Genomic DNA, 14,054 nt, shown 5'->3' with positions numbered 1-14,054 from the left:
AAATAGAACACGCTACGATCGCTTTAATTATTACGTGTTCCCACAATTCTATTATGTTCGACGTAATGATCCGATGCACGTAACCGTCTCTGTTCGCCGCCTGTGGTTTCTTCTTTTTGCTACCATAGACCGGAATCGAGTCCCCATGGGTTTCGAAGAAAGCGTTGTCACGGTCGAACGAACGGAATCGCGCGCTATTTACCGAATCGCTATAATAGGTTCGCGGGACAATATAAAAAAGCGAAACGGGATGGTGCAAATATCACTGAAAACGATCGAACAGACACGTGTATCCCACTTGAAAACATGCAGACGTATTCGAGTTTTCCCCTTCTTTTTTTGCATTGTCTGTAACACTAATTTGTTGTTTATTCATACGGTATAGAATGTGTAACAAACGAATGATTTCATTCTCAGACATTCGTCAGACATTATTTTAGGTTCTCGGAATTTTTTTTCAAATATTTCTCTACTATATTTATAATAATGTTATTGAATTCTGAAAAATATGAAAAATTTCAATTGCTATTAATAATACAGTTGAAAAATATCTACCGATCAGCGAATTTACGGTCTAGAGGTAAAGTGCTGTATCGATTTTAGCGAGGGTAGACGATAAATTATTATTTATTATAAATTATTATTATAAAATAATATATTATATATTATTAGCAATAAATTTATTATTATTATATATACATATATATAAATTTATTATTTATATTTATACATTATAGCGATAAAAATTATTATTATTTAGCGAATGATCATGAATTAATAATGTGAAAAACGAAATAAATCGTTTTTCATTTACGATTTCGTAAAAAGCAAGTGGAATAGTTGGAATAATGTGAAAAATAAAATTAAAAAAAGAAATGATCGACCGTGACAGGACTCGAACCTGCAATCTTCGGATCCGAAGTCCGACGCCTTATCCGTTAGGCCACACGGTCGTTGAAGGGTAGTTTCCTGAAATTGGTATTTCAATGCTGTAAGATCTGTTGCCCCTGCAACTATTTATTATTAAACTACGTCGATACGCTGAATTTTAAACAATTCATTTGCAACGATACTTCATAGAAATCGTATATTACATAAATATTATCGTTTGACAGAAATTCAAGCTACGTTACTCATTGAAATCGAAGGTGAACGTGCTTCTGACAATTATTTCTCGCAATATTTATACTAATTTATGCTCGTCGACTGTTAAACAATTTATAACATATCGTAGTATTATTATTAAATAATATTATTAAATAATATCGTGGCTAATAAGCCACGAGGCGCGTCGGTATCGTAAAATAACATAACAAATTGCTTATCGGAGTCAATAAAATCCTTCTTTCTTGTTCGTTTGCGCATTGAATTATAATTGAAGCGACTATTGCAAATAATTTGAGCAAATTAACAAGATGCGATTAAAAATCGAGTATTGTTCTTCTTATTTTATTTTTTATTTATTTTCCGATAAATTAATTTTGACTATTCTAGCAATCTTCTTATTATGAACTTTGTATCACCTTTACAATTAAAATCTTACATTATTGAAAACAAAGCAGGAAATACAACGGATTATATTTCTTTCAATAAATTAGTCAAACTAGGATACTATACTTTCTTGGCGCCGATTTCAAGTAATTTCAAGTTGAATATGGAAATGAAGTTTTCGTCGGCAAAAGCTGCCACGTGCAGCTTCGGGAACCTGAGAATTTTCCAAGATCTAGACAAGGATTTACAAACCGGCCGCACAATTTCCAGAAAAATATCAATTCAATACCTTGGCCAGTTACATCGCAGACCCTGAAGTCTCAACTATGTAATTGAGAGGGAGGCGTGTCGTGGCTTAATGCCGTTCTAGAAAACGACTGAATATTAGCAGACATTGACGGACATCCTGTACCAAATACTCTGTAAGGAGGCGATATCACGCGCGTCTCTGCGAAACTTTCCGCAGACTGTGCGGAACGCGACCATCCTAATCGTCTTTTGCGAAATTATCTTATGCGGAAACAGAGAGATGGACGCGTAACAGAATAAATACCGAGACGCCACTTGTACCTTATTCTTCTTCTTAGCTTTTACTTTGAAATTCGACGAAGAAATAATTTCATGCATGTGAGAAAATTTATTAAGCTTCGGGTTAGACTATCAGAAGTGTTTAACATGAAATTTCGATTACACGGATCGACGAACGCGTTTAAGTTTCGAAAAAATGAAAAATATTGGCGAAAACAATTATTCTCATATTATATTGGGTAAACTTGGGCTAAACTTGTAAAGACTCTTAAAAAAGCAGTAATACTAACTGGCATGTACTGCTTCGCAAAAGTGAGAAGAACGAATTTATTTAGAATTTGTGAAGTTTTTATTATAAAACTTGCTCCAATAATATAATTTATTCGAGCGTTCTCCACGAATGAGTCTCGGAACTTTGCGGAATTGCAAAATAAGAAAGCGGTCACTTTGACCGCGGTAGGTTTAGTGTTAATCTAAGCATACATTATAACCGAAAAAGGTCCTAAATAAGTGTGCACTGCCTTTCCCGACCCTTTCGCATCATTCTATTGGGTTGGCAACTAAGTAATTGCCGATTTGTTCAATGAAATAAAAGAATTTTTTTTTACTTGGAACGAAGTTTAATCCGTAATGTATTTTCCATTTTGTTCGATGACCTTTTGCCGTCTCTCCGACAACTTGAAAATTCCACGCTCGTAGAAAGTCTGATCTTGTACTAACGCACGCGTGCTTCGCGAAAGTTCAAACTCAATTTTCTCAAAACCGTCATCGGTTTCGAAGACGGAATCGAATTTAATTCTTCTCTATAATCTGCATTTCGATGTGTCCAAGAAAAAAACAAATCATTTCTTCGTTAACTTGGCAATTTTTGTCAATTGTATTTTCTTATCTTTAATATTTCCGAGTGAAAATATTATTTGGTACCGATACTGCTACCAAAATTATTGTTATTATTCCTCTAGTTAACATGAGTAACGGTTGAATCGGGGAAAGAATTATTCGGTCGATTCCAATTATTATCGAGCAGATGTTGAAATAGGAATTCACACGGACAGCCGTAATCTAAATAATATGAGCTCGCTTCGACCGTTCTCGAAGATATTATTTATTTTTCGAAGAAAAATATATTATATTAAATTATTATATTATATCGCGAAACATATGAATACTCGGCGTCCGAGTTCAGAAGAGCAGAGACGATTCTCGTCTGGCTGAAATCCGTCTGATAGCTCGATAGAACATCGATTGCTTAAAATCGATTGTTTAAAAAAACCGTCATTTAGATCAGACAGACCTAGTAATTTCCTTCGAGAATATTACATCCTTACGGCGGTTATTTATTTCCGACGTCGTCTTGTTGCGCAAGCGGCCGAGTAACTATGGGTGGTCCAATTTCACGCAAAAAATAGGTCGATTAACTTAGAAATCTTATCCGGCGGATCAATTAACAGCGGTAGAAAACGTGATCGGGCGAAACTCGCTCCCTTTGTCGAGTGCGTGCACACGTTGCACCTGCGGCACGCATCATTGACGATAGCAATTACATCAGCCGGATCATTCAACTCAATTTCGCAACGGATAATTGACAATTTAACTCGTGTAGTTAATTACAACGGCGTGCAACGACCTCAATGCGGAGTCGCGAACCCTTTTGTACCTTTACAAGGTGCCGGAATTGTTCGTGCACATTGTTGCGTCACCGATCGATTCTCACGAGAGAATTCGGGAACGTTCGGCGCATCTTCTGCCCGAAAATTGACGAATAAAATATCGCGCGTATACAGGCGGCTTACGAAATTATTTAATCAGAGCAACGAACGGATTTTTCGAACGGAAGAAATTTTCTAAAATTGGACCAAACGTCTTGAAATGTTGTCAGATAGATAGATAACGTATGAAAGATCGTTTTCAAAAATTCGAATCAGTTGGAATGAAAGATAAGAAAAATAAGAAACATGAGATTTCGAATCTTACTGTTGAATGGTCCGAAAAAATATAAAATTCTATTTGGAAAATAAAAGCGATGAAAATAAACATTGTATTTCATTAATATACACAATATTTGATACTGTTAAAATAATATCATGTTCTTGAAATTTTCCGAGCTTTTTGCTATTTTTGTGTTTTAAATGATCGGTTTTCTCATAAATTCATCGAACGCACAGTTTAATTATGGCAGACACTGTACGATTGTCAACAATTATAAAAACGAAGCGCAAGGCTCGAATAATCGTATTGGCCCAAATTGTCCATTTTTGTGTACAAGCTGAAAGAAAATTAGGGAGAATTTACTGTATTTTTCTACTGTCCACTGAAATGCGAAATAATTTCAAGATTTCAAGATTTGGTTGAAGAATCGCATGCATTTTAAAATTAATAGTGACAAAAATTAGCTTGATGAAAATGGGGAAAACATTAATAGAATTTACCAACATCGAGATAATTCTTTCAATTTATTAACATTAAGGGACGACGTGAATTTTCGATTTACTTCCAGCTTTCTACAATTCGACTGTGGATCTTCGTGCAAAATAAAAATGTTCTGTACCTGTCGCAAGAAACACGAGTCATTTAGAAATCTTTTTCTCACTATACTATCATCATAATGAGTCGAAAGTAATGTGTCGATACTCTCCGATTTTTTTTATTCATCCTCTTCTTCAAGATTTCAGCTAATCATTTTTCTCGCGAATGCATAAAATCTGTAGTTTAGTTATCGGTAAAAAATTTGTTCGTCATTCATAGTTACCGATTGCGGATTTCTATGCAAAATAAAAGAAATCTGTTCTAAAAAACAAAAGAACGGTTAGGAATTTCTTGCTTTCGTTAAACATTTCCGTACATCGAATGTAACGCGTTCTTACACTTTACTTCTTGCAATCTTTTTATTGCTCGAGATTGCATCTACTTATTTCTATCGTGAATGCAGAAAAAATTCGCGGCAATAATCGCGGATCTTCACGCATTTGCATATTAAGAACGTATAAAACGTGCCAATTACAGCGATTTTCTTCTCACTTTACGACGAGTAATATTTTAGTTTTCCGAAGGGAACTTATCCTCGATATCGCTAATTTCCACGAAATGACAATGAAACTGGCGAACTGAAAACGATCGTTTGCACAAAGATCCGCGGTCCGACGATTACCGTTCGAAATGAAAAGCGTTCATCGAATAATCGTTCCGGCGCGGCTATGGCCTCGTGTAACATCGAACGATCGAACCCCTTTGAAGCTCTGGCATTCGCGCGCGGAACGGTCTTCGAGCGGACGCGATCCATTGTCGCAGATTTCGATCGAGCCTCGAGTATCACTCGTGATCGCGGATCGAACGGTGGAAGAGAGGAAACGAGGTCAACCTGCTCTCGAAAGCTCTAATCGGCGTGTCAAGCGTGTGGCACTGAAAGTAAGGCGGTTTGTAATTATCGTCAGTCTCGCAAGGACATAATAATCAGTCTCGTTGCCGACAAATTTACCGGGGAGGCCTGGGGGAGGCGGGCAACGGTGCCGTCGCTGAAAAGCGGTGTCATCACACTCGTTAAGATCGGTTCGCACCACGGGCACTTCGGCTAATTGACACGTTTTCGACAAACGTTTCGCCGATTCATCCTCAAGATCCATCGCGGTCGTGCGAGCCTGTTTGCTGATCGTCGCCGAGCTTCCGTCACCCTCCCATTATCTATTCGCTATCGCGCTGCGGTTATTCCGGTCGAAATGCCGCTCTAAAACTATATGCACAATCGCACTGAATTTGATATCACATGCATTGGTTGTCATCAACGATTGTTCGAAAAAATGGAACAGGAGGAATACCATTCGATAAATTAATACTGTTCGCATAAACGTGTCGCGCCAAATATTATACAATTTAACACTCTTTGTCATTAGAGATTGTTCTAGAAAATGGAACGAAAATAGGAAAAGTACAATTCAATAAATTAAAACAATTTGCATGAATAAAACGTGCCAAATATTATACAATTTAACACGCTTTGTCATTAGAGATTATTCTTAAAAATGGAACAGAAATAGGAAGTATACGATTCAATAAATTAAAACTGTTTGCATAAACAAATCGTACCAAATATTATACAATTTAACACTCTTTGTCATTAGAGATTACTCTAGAAAACGGAACGAAAATAGGAAGTATACAATTCAATAAATTAGAACTATTTGCATAATTGAATCGCACAGAATTTTATATTATACATGGGCCGCGTCTTTGAATCGTCAGTTATCGATTTACAAAAGAACGGACAAGAATGAGAAAAAGACGACAGCCGTAAGCATCTTTTAACCGTCAACGATTGATCTCGATAATGGGGCTAGAATAAGAAAAAGACGATTCCATGAATGAAAACTGTTTGAGTAATCGACTCGCACAGAATTTGCTACGTTCGTTTGGAGAGATGTACACACCATCGATCAATTTGTTTTCGTTTTCGAGATACGAGAAGTAAAGCACACAGTAATCAGGTCCACTAAAATTGCTTTTTAGACTGATTTACACTGGTTCGAGCTGCCAATTATGTCGTCATTTCGCGTAAATATTGGAGTGGTCAATGTTTCTTCTCTTATTAACACAAAATTCACCGAAACGAACGTTTCGTACGTCAGCAGGCAAGATATGTTGTCGAAAGTTCGTGATCACTCTGTACACACGAATATCTCAAGATCGTGGTTTCGATCGGGCCGATGGAGAAAGTCGGAGAAAGCACAGAAAAGACAGCAGAAGTTTTTGACAAAGCAATGTCCGTAAATGGCAACTATGGAGGATCTATTTGCCCGTAATAAATCAGACCGTTTTACGAAGGCTTTCCATTGAATTGCCGACAAAAGAGTCAGGCTGATAATAATAAGGTGATAATAATAATAATATAATAATATGATAATAATAATAATCAAGGCTGATAATAACAATTTAGAGACGCCTTTGACAGCTCGAACCGAGCCTCGAGATAAGGAAAGGTTCTAAATTAAACTTTGAGGCCGTGTTAGGATTAACTGTGTTAGCTTGAGTGATCCGTGTTGGTTGGGGTACGTTTACGTTGGGACTGCGACGAACTATTGGGTTGGCAACTAAGTAATTGCCGATTTCAGTTATAGACGTCTCTCACTCCCATTTTTATCATATCCGTAAATGTTATATTATAAAATTATTATTATTATTATTATTATTATTATGTTATTTTTTATTATCCGTGAATGTTAGCAACTGGACAAATTGAATGCGGCGGTCAAAGAAAAGCGACCAGAATTGGTCGATCGTAAAGGTGTCATTTTCCAGCAGGACAATGCTAGGCCGCACACGTCTTTGTCCGCTCGGCAAAAATTGATGGATATTGCTTGGAAATTGATGTTACACCCACCATATAGCCCTGATCTCGCGCCATCGGATTACCACTTATTTCGGTCCCTGGACAACTCCCTTCGTGGTAAAACTTTGAACGACGATGACGCTGTAAAATCTCTCTTAACTCAGTTTTTGGCCGAAAAGGATCAGACTTTCTACGAGCGTGGAATTTTCAAGTTGTCAGAGAGATGGCAAAAGGTCATCGAACAAAATGGAAAATACATTACAGATTAAACTTCGTTCCAAGTAAAAAAAATTCTTTTATTTCATTGAACAAATCGGCAATTTTTTACTTAGTTGCCAACCCAATACAAGAGCGATCGGTGTAAGCGTGAAACGTATGTATATATATAAGGAAAACGTTCTATTGTTTTGCAACTGTAGTAGATACTAGATATCTAGTATCTACTAGAAATTTCAAAAAATTAAAACTACGCGTTCGCGACGGCTCCCTGAAAATTGATGCTCGCAGAGAGACGATGACTACTTTGCGAGCAATAAAAAAAAGAAACAGTCTCCTTTGGAAGACTACCGAATGTCATTCCACACTGGCTGCAAAATAACTTGTAGTATTTGTTCTTCTCAATTACACGCGACTTCTCTACCGAAGTTCCATAATGATTCATTCGCATAATTATTCTGCGTAATAGTTTATACATAATGTATTTTCGCAAAACACACGTGTCGCCATTCTTTAATTGACGTGCCGCCAATTTTTTAAGCACACCGGGTTCACACTGTATTTATATCTTCGTATTTATTCGAATCACGTGAGCCGGACTCTGATTTGCACAATTACCACCTTTCTTATTATTAGTAATCTTTTGCAGCAGTATCCACGGAGCGGTGACCTCGATGCTAGAAAATTATTAAAGAGAACGGTGCGTTTCGAAGACACCGAAACACGAAAGCGGCATCGAATCGGTGAACTCTGCACGAACACGTGACCGTTAGGTGGCACTTAAATCAATACAGCGTGCATAATTTCGAAACATTAGCGTCACCTTTCATAAAATGTAGGAGAACATTTTGTTCCAAATTTTCAGAATTTTACATTTTTTCACGCAGCGTTGTCTCATCCCTGATCGTTCGATAAATACCGCGACACCCGGTACATCGGCAGAGGGTGCGCACCTAATAATGTGCATAACGGAATCGTTTAACGTGAACTGTTACATGTCAAACTTTAGTGAACTCGCGCAAACATCCCTCATTCTCCCAATATTGGCTTTTCGGATTATCGCCTCTTTTTTAGACTAGACAATCGTTTGCAGAATTATTCCGGAACGATGTGGACAAGGAAACAACACCGGAGATCCTGACTCTCTCGAAACCAGTGTTTTTCGTACTGACAACAGGATGTCGCATGCAAGAGTCGCAATGTCGAGGATTAACGCGTCGAGTTCCACATACGTCTGACACTAATTTTTAACTAGCTTTGGAAATTTTTTTTTTTTTATTGTAAAATATCGGCCAAATATTACTAGGATTTTCCGAATTTTCTATGGTTTTTCATTTGTCGTTTTCTGACGTTCGAGTAGTTTTCAAAATTCATTATTCATTCGACCAATTTATTCGACCAAACTGAAGATTTCTTAGATGGCAAAACTACGCTACGATCGATTTGAAATTCTCTAGTTTCAATCATGCTTATTTGAATTACTTTTGTGGAGAACTTTTGGGGGAGAACATTTTTTGTACTTCGCGTGACAATAACATAACCTTCATTTTATAGGAACATTTTGGGCCAATGTTAGGTTATGTCAACGTGTTGAATTGGAAATTCTTGGAGTTGACGATCTTTTTCGATCGTTGTGAACAAATCACTGAACCAGTTTTCGTAACCAGACAATTGTGACGCTTCAGGAAACGCGTGCAAAATGTGGCTCGATCGAGTCTACCAATTAAATGTCCAGTATTTTATTCGCAGTCCGCCGTAATTTACAGTATTGGCAATTCCACGCACGTGACGAAAGCCAATAAATAAACAGCGATCTGTTCACCGGCGAAGTGGAGCACTGGTAAATGAGATATCACCTGGCACTGATGAATGGTGAATATATATTCATGCGTAACCGCGTAATTAATTATTCTCAAACTGCATTCCGGTGTCTCGATGTTTTTTTTTTTCTTAGACACAAGCCACAGTCTGGGGAGGAAAGCGAAGCTCGCGAGATCATAACAACTTATTCGATCACGGAATAGAAGAATGAGAACGAGTGGTCGATTCGAAATAAACCGAGCTACACGTATCTGCGTTCCATTGCAGAGTCCAAGTGAGATCAGGAATGATGTCCAAATCGGAGACCGATTTTCCCATTCACTCGTGCCGATCACTATTTCTTTTTTTCTTGCGCTTTGAAACACGCAGAGCAAAACTTTGAGCGTATGAATTATTCAATTCCCTATTGCAATCGCCGCGAAAGATACGTATACGCGTTCTTGTGAAAACAGAATTCGCAATTAATATACATTGCGCGAGTTTTCATTTTTCAAACTCACGTCGATGCTAATTGCTTAACCTTTTAGGTACGGCTGAATTCTGCGCGAGGCTATTTCTCTGGACGGCAGAGTCTAATACTGTATATACAGGATGTTCCAAAAATGTCTCGCAATCCGAAAGTGGCGGGTTCCTCGGGCCATTCGAAGCAACTTTTTCCTTTACAAAAATTTTCTCCGAGGCACCGTTAACGAGTTATTAACGAAAAACGGCGACCAATGAGAGGCGAGCTCGGCTAGCGCGAGGCGATCGAGCCGGTGAGCGGAACCGGGCTTCGCGAGCTGGTTGGCTGGGCCGCCTCGCGTCAGCCGTGCTCGATTCTTATTGGTCACTGTTTTCCGTTAATAACTCGTTAATGGTGCCTCGGAGAACATTTTTGCAAAGGAAGAAGTTGCTTCAAATGATCCGAGGAACCCGCCATTTCCGGATTGCGAGACATTTTTGGGACACCTTGTAGACTGTTGTAAATCGATGCGAAGACAAAAGAAGTGTGAAACAATGCATATGAAGATTATTTGGTTCGAACGATGAGCGAGTGAGCTACTAGAGCAAGCCACTATAGTGGCGCGTCGTTCTGAAAGATGACATCCGCGGAAGCCACTATAGTGGCGCGTCGTGCCTAAAAGGTTAATAACTGGGGATCGTTGATATTGCATTCTCGATTACCATTAGCATTCACAATTATCGTTTCGCTTAACCATTCCCATTACCGCTGTCATAACTCAATCATTTTTTGTACGCTCGCGTCGGAACTTACTTATGACACGAATTGGTACATATGCACGTGTTATTAATTATTAACATTTTCTATCGTATAAACGTGCCGATTGTACGGAACTGCGGAATTTGTATATTTAAAGGCTCGCTGAAATTAAAATCTTCGAAACTACGATCTCTCGTATGCGATCATTGAATCACGCAGAAATATTCGAACGCAATTATATCAACAAAATATCCCCTAGGTGAAATATTTAATTATTGGGAAGCTGTTCTCCAACGAAGACAAAAACAACAGCTGAGTATACTTATGCAAAATAGAAACATTTCCTATCAATTTCAAGGCATCGGATTCAAATATCTCATTTCTTCTTTTAATAATTTTAAGAAAGTAACAAATAATACGACGATATTTATATATTATTATATATTATTTATTATATATATATATTATATATATTATTATTATTATTATATATATATTATTATATATTATTTCTCTCGATCTACCTGTTGTTTTATATTTTCTTCACCCATCTTTGTAATATAAATGCATAGAATCTGCAGCGAAACGATAACGATCAGCCCTAACGAATGCGATGCAAAAGTGGTGTATGATGTCACCTGAATGAAGTTTGCATAGGAGAAAATTAATGTGACGAAGAAACAAGTATTTCATTGAAACGTATATGATACGATTAAACAAGCATCTCATTTAAATGTAGTCATTGTCGGTACTTACATCACGCGAGTCGAAGTTAATTCAATCGAACCGGAATGAATGGTAATGAAACTATATAAATTACAAATGCGTACGTATATCGTTCTGCCACGTTCGTATACTACTCTTTCCGTCTGATCTGTGAACAGGATCCTATTCTATAATACTTTCTCCACAAACATCTAAAATCAATCTTCGAAGTTAAAGCGGATTTTTCGAATATCCGTGAATCCATGAAATTCATAAATCCATGAATCCATGAATAAATAATAATAATAAATCCATAATAATTAATAATAATAATAATGATGACGATGCTAATAATAATAATAATAATATAATAATAATAATAATAACAATAATAATAATAATAATAGTAATATTCTGAAAATTGGAAATCATACCAATTGTATAAATAAATATTTTTACTGATAATAATGTTTATTCTGAAAAATGGGAATTCGAAAAGAAAGATAAAAAAAGTCGATGTGCGTGTAATATTACAATATTCGACTATTTTCTCTGCAATGTTATCAAAATCCAAAATTGCAATAAAAATTTTGATTATTTTTGTATTTTCGTAATTTTCTCGCCAAGACAACGTTCTAAATTGTGCTTTTTTACATGAAAAATTTGATTTTTTTTGGCCAGCCTTTTTCAAAAAAATTGCATTAAGGGGTTAATAATAAATCCACAAATCCCTAAATCATAAGAAAACGTACATATTCGCAAAATTCAGACTACGTTTTATTTTCACCAGAAACGATCCTTTCATAGCTCAACTGAGAATCAGTTTCGTCCTTTTTCAGTATACAAGTTGTACTTAAATTTTCGATTGCGCACACTTAATGCGTAAACACCGAGTACTTTGAGGCGAAAGCACGGATCGAAGTGAAACTATTGCTGCAACGAAACGAATCATTCGCGACTAAACGGACATGCATTCTTCGTAATCTACAAGATCGTAGGCGAACGAAATGCGATCTCCTCGCGAGACCATATATTTCTTTTACTTACTTCTAATTGTTCTAATCTGCCACGACAGCGAGCCGATCGTCGGTTCTTCCTGCGTTTCGCGGCGTCGTCGTTCGCACTTCGGTAACGCGCTAAAATCGTCAATATCATTCGTGCCAGCACGAACTCTGCACCAGCTCGCGGTGAAATCTCAGCGATGAAATCCAAGCTGTCACTTTTCCCAGCGATCGTGTCAACGCAATCGCATTTTCGTGGCCCGGCGAACCGTACTTTTCGACGACCGTCAAGGGAACCGGCGCGTGCAGGACAAGAACGCGCCTCGCTTCAAAAGATATTCCGAGCAGAATCTCAGCCGTTTTCTCACGAATCGAAGATCAACCGACAGGCTCTTCGATCGTGCACGTCGATGCGAGAATAGATCTCCGTTCGCTTTTCGGGCAGCGATTTATGAACTTCGACGCGATCGGCTTCGAACGCAGAAACGCGTCAAAGTAATCTCTTTGCGACCACGGTCGCTCGCGGATGGAAACACCGGCTTCCGTCAAATTGATTTTCCCACGGATTTTGCAATCGGAAGGCTATCGAAGGAACCAACGACTCCCGAAGCAAATACGGTTCTAAGAACGGACAAAGATTGAACACCACAGAGTTTCGGCTCTTCCGAGTCTCCGACGATCACCGAGCTGTCAGCTTTCCGTCCCAAGGGAGAGGCTGTTCAATCGCCGTCGACACGAGCCCGGGATAATATTTCGTTGGTTCGAAGACGATCGCTTACGGCCGCACTTGATTCGACAGTTCACCGATCCGACGTCCGCGATTCTCGTTGAAATCGTTCCGGCGTACGTTTCAAGTCAACATTTAATAGCTTGATCCGCGAGAGACGGTGCGTGGAAATGAAATGAGTGTCGGAGAGCATTGAAGCGCTAAAAGCTACCTGCCACCTCCCACTAACTATCATGGTGGATGCCTGTCGAGCAGAAACGTTACCGTGCGTTTCCTAGTCGCGATCGAGTGACATGCTGATGACAACCGCGAAGGGGGATGTCCTCGTCGGTTGCCTCTAAGGACGCGCGATTCTGCGAGATCTTCAAGATACGAGCGAACGAATTCGATCGGTATCGTTCTCGGAACAATCGATCGCTGCTTTTGTCTTGGACATTGTTTCAATGTACAGTGAATTCTCCCGAATTCGCGCTAAAGATTGTGCACAAAATTGGACGATTCGACAGGAGGAGATACGATTATTCGAGCAACGCGACTCGTTTTTATAGTTATTCGGAATCGGCGGCTGTGAAAACGAGCCGCGAGGCGCGAACGATCGTACCTTCTATTCCTAAATTGTCCAATTTTGTTTACAAGCTGAGCGACGATTCGAGAGAATTTACTGTAGTAAATAATTTCGATTTTTCGTAGCTCGAAAACGACGCATTCACGCGAAAAAACTTTCGCATTATTTCTCCATCGATTTTAACGCTTTCTTCGCTGGAAATCTGTCAACACTTTTGACCGCCTCAACAATTCCACGAAACGAAAATATTTTATTACATGAGATTACGATTGAAATCATTTTGGATGAAATTAGACTGTGAAAGGTATTGGAGAATCGAGAATTCTGATATCGCAGAACCGGATAATCGAGGTTCCACCGTATTTAATTTGATCATTGAAGAAACACTACGAATAAACTATTATAACAATAGTTTATTCTTATTATTATTCTTATTATTAAATAATCACAATATTGAATATAGAAACACTTCTTTTATT

At 38.2% G+C, this 14,054-nt stretch overlaps 1 protein-coding gene and 1 non-coding gene across 6 annotated transcripts in view; both read right to left on the bottom strand.

The window, feature by feature from the left end:
• The window catches only part of LOC117228086 (synaptic vesicle glycoprotein 2B), a 58,612-nt gene that overhangs the window by 15,042 nt on the left and 29,516 nt on the right, over nt 1–14,054 (bottom strand). The window contains exon 1 of one of the 5 annotated variants that reach the window (XM_076528712.1): nt 12,330–13,179. The exons of the other annotated variants lie outside the window; for them this stretch is intronic. The gene's annotated coding sequence lies outside the window, so the exon portion shown is untranslated. Of the gene's footprint in view, nt 1–12,329; nt 13,180–14,054 lie in introns of those variants that run through there. 5 annotated transcript variants of the gene reach the window in all.
• Nucleotides 881–953, bottom strand: TRNAR-UCG (transfer RNA arginine (anticodon UCG)). The gene has a single exon. It is a non-coding gene; the product is annotated as a tRNA-Arg (tRNA).

This window comes from Megalopta genalis, chromosome 2 (assembly GCF_051020955.1).
Source record: "Megalopta genalis isolate 19385.01 chromosome 2, iyMegGena1_principal, whole genome shotgun sequence".
NCBI lineage: Eukaryota > Metazoa > Arthropoda > Insecta > Hymenoptera > Halictidae > Megalopta > Megalopta genalis.
This window is presented reverse-complemented; position numbering and strand designations above follow the sequence as displayed.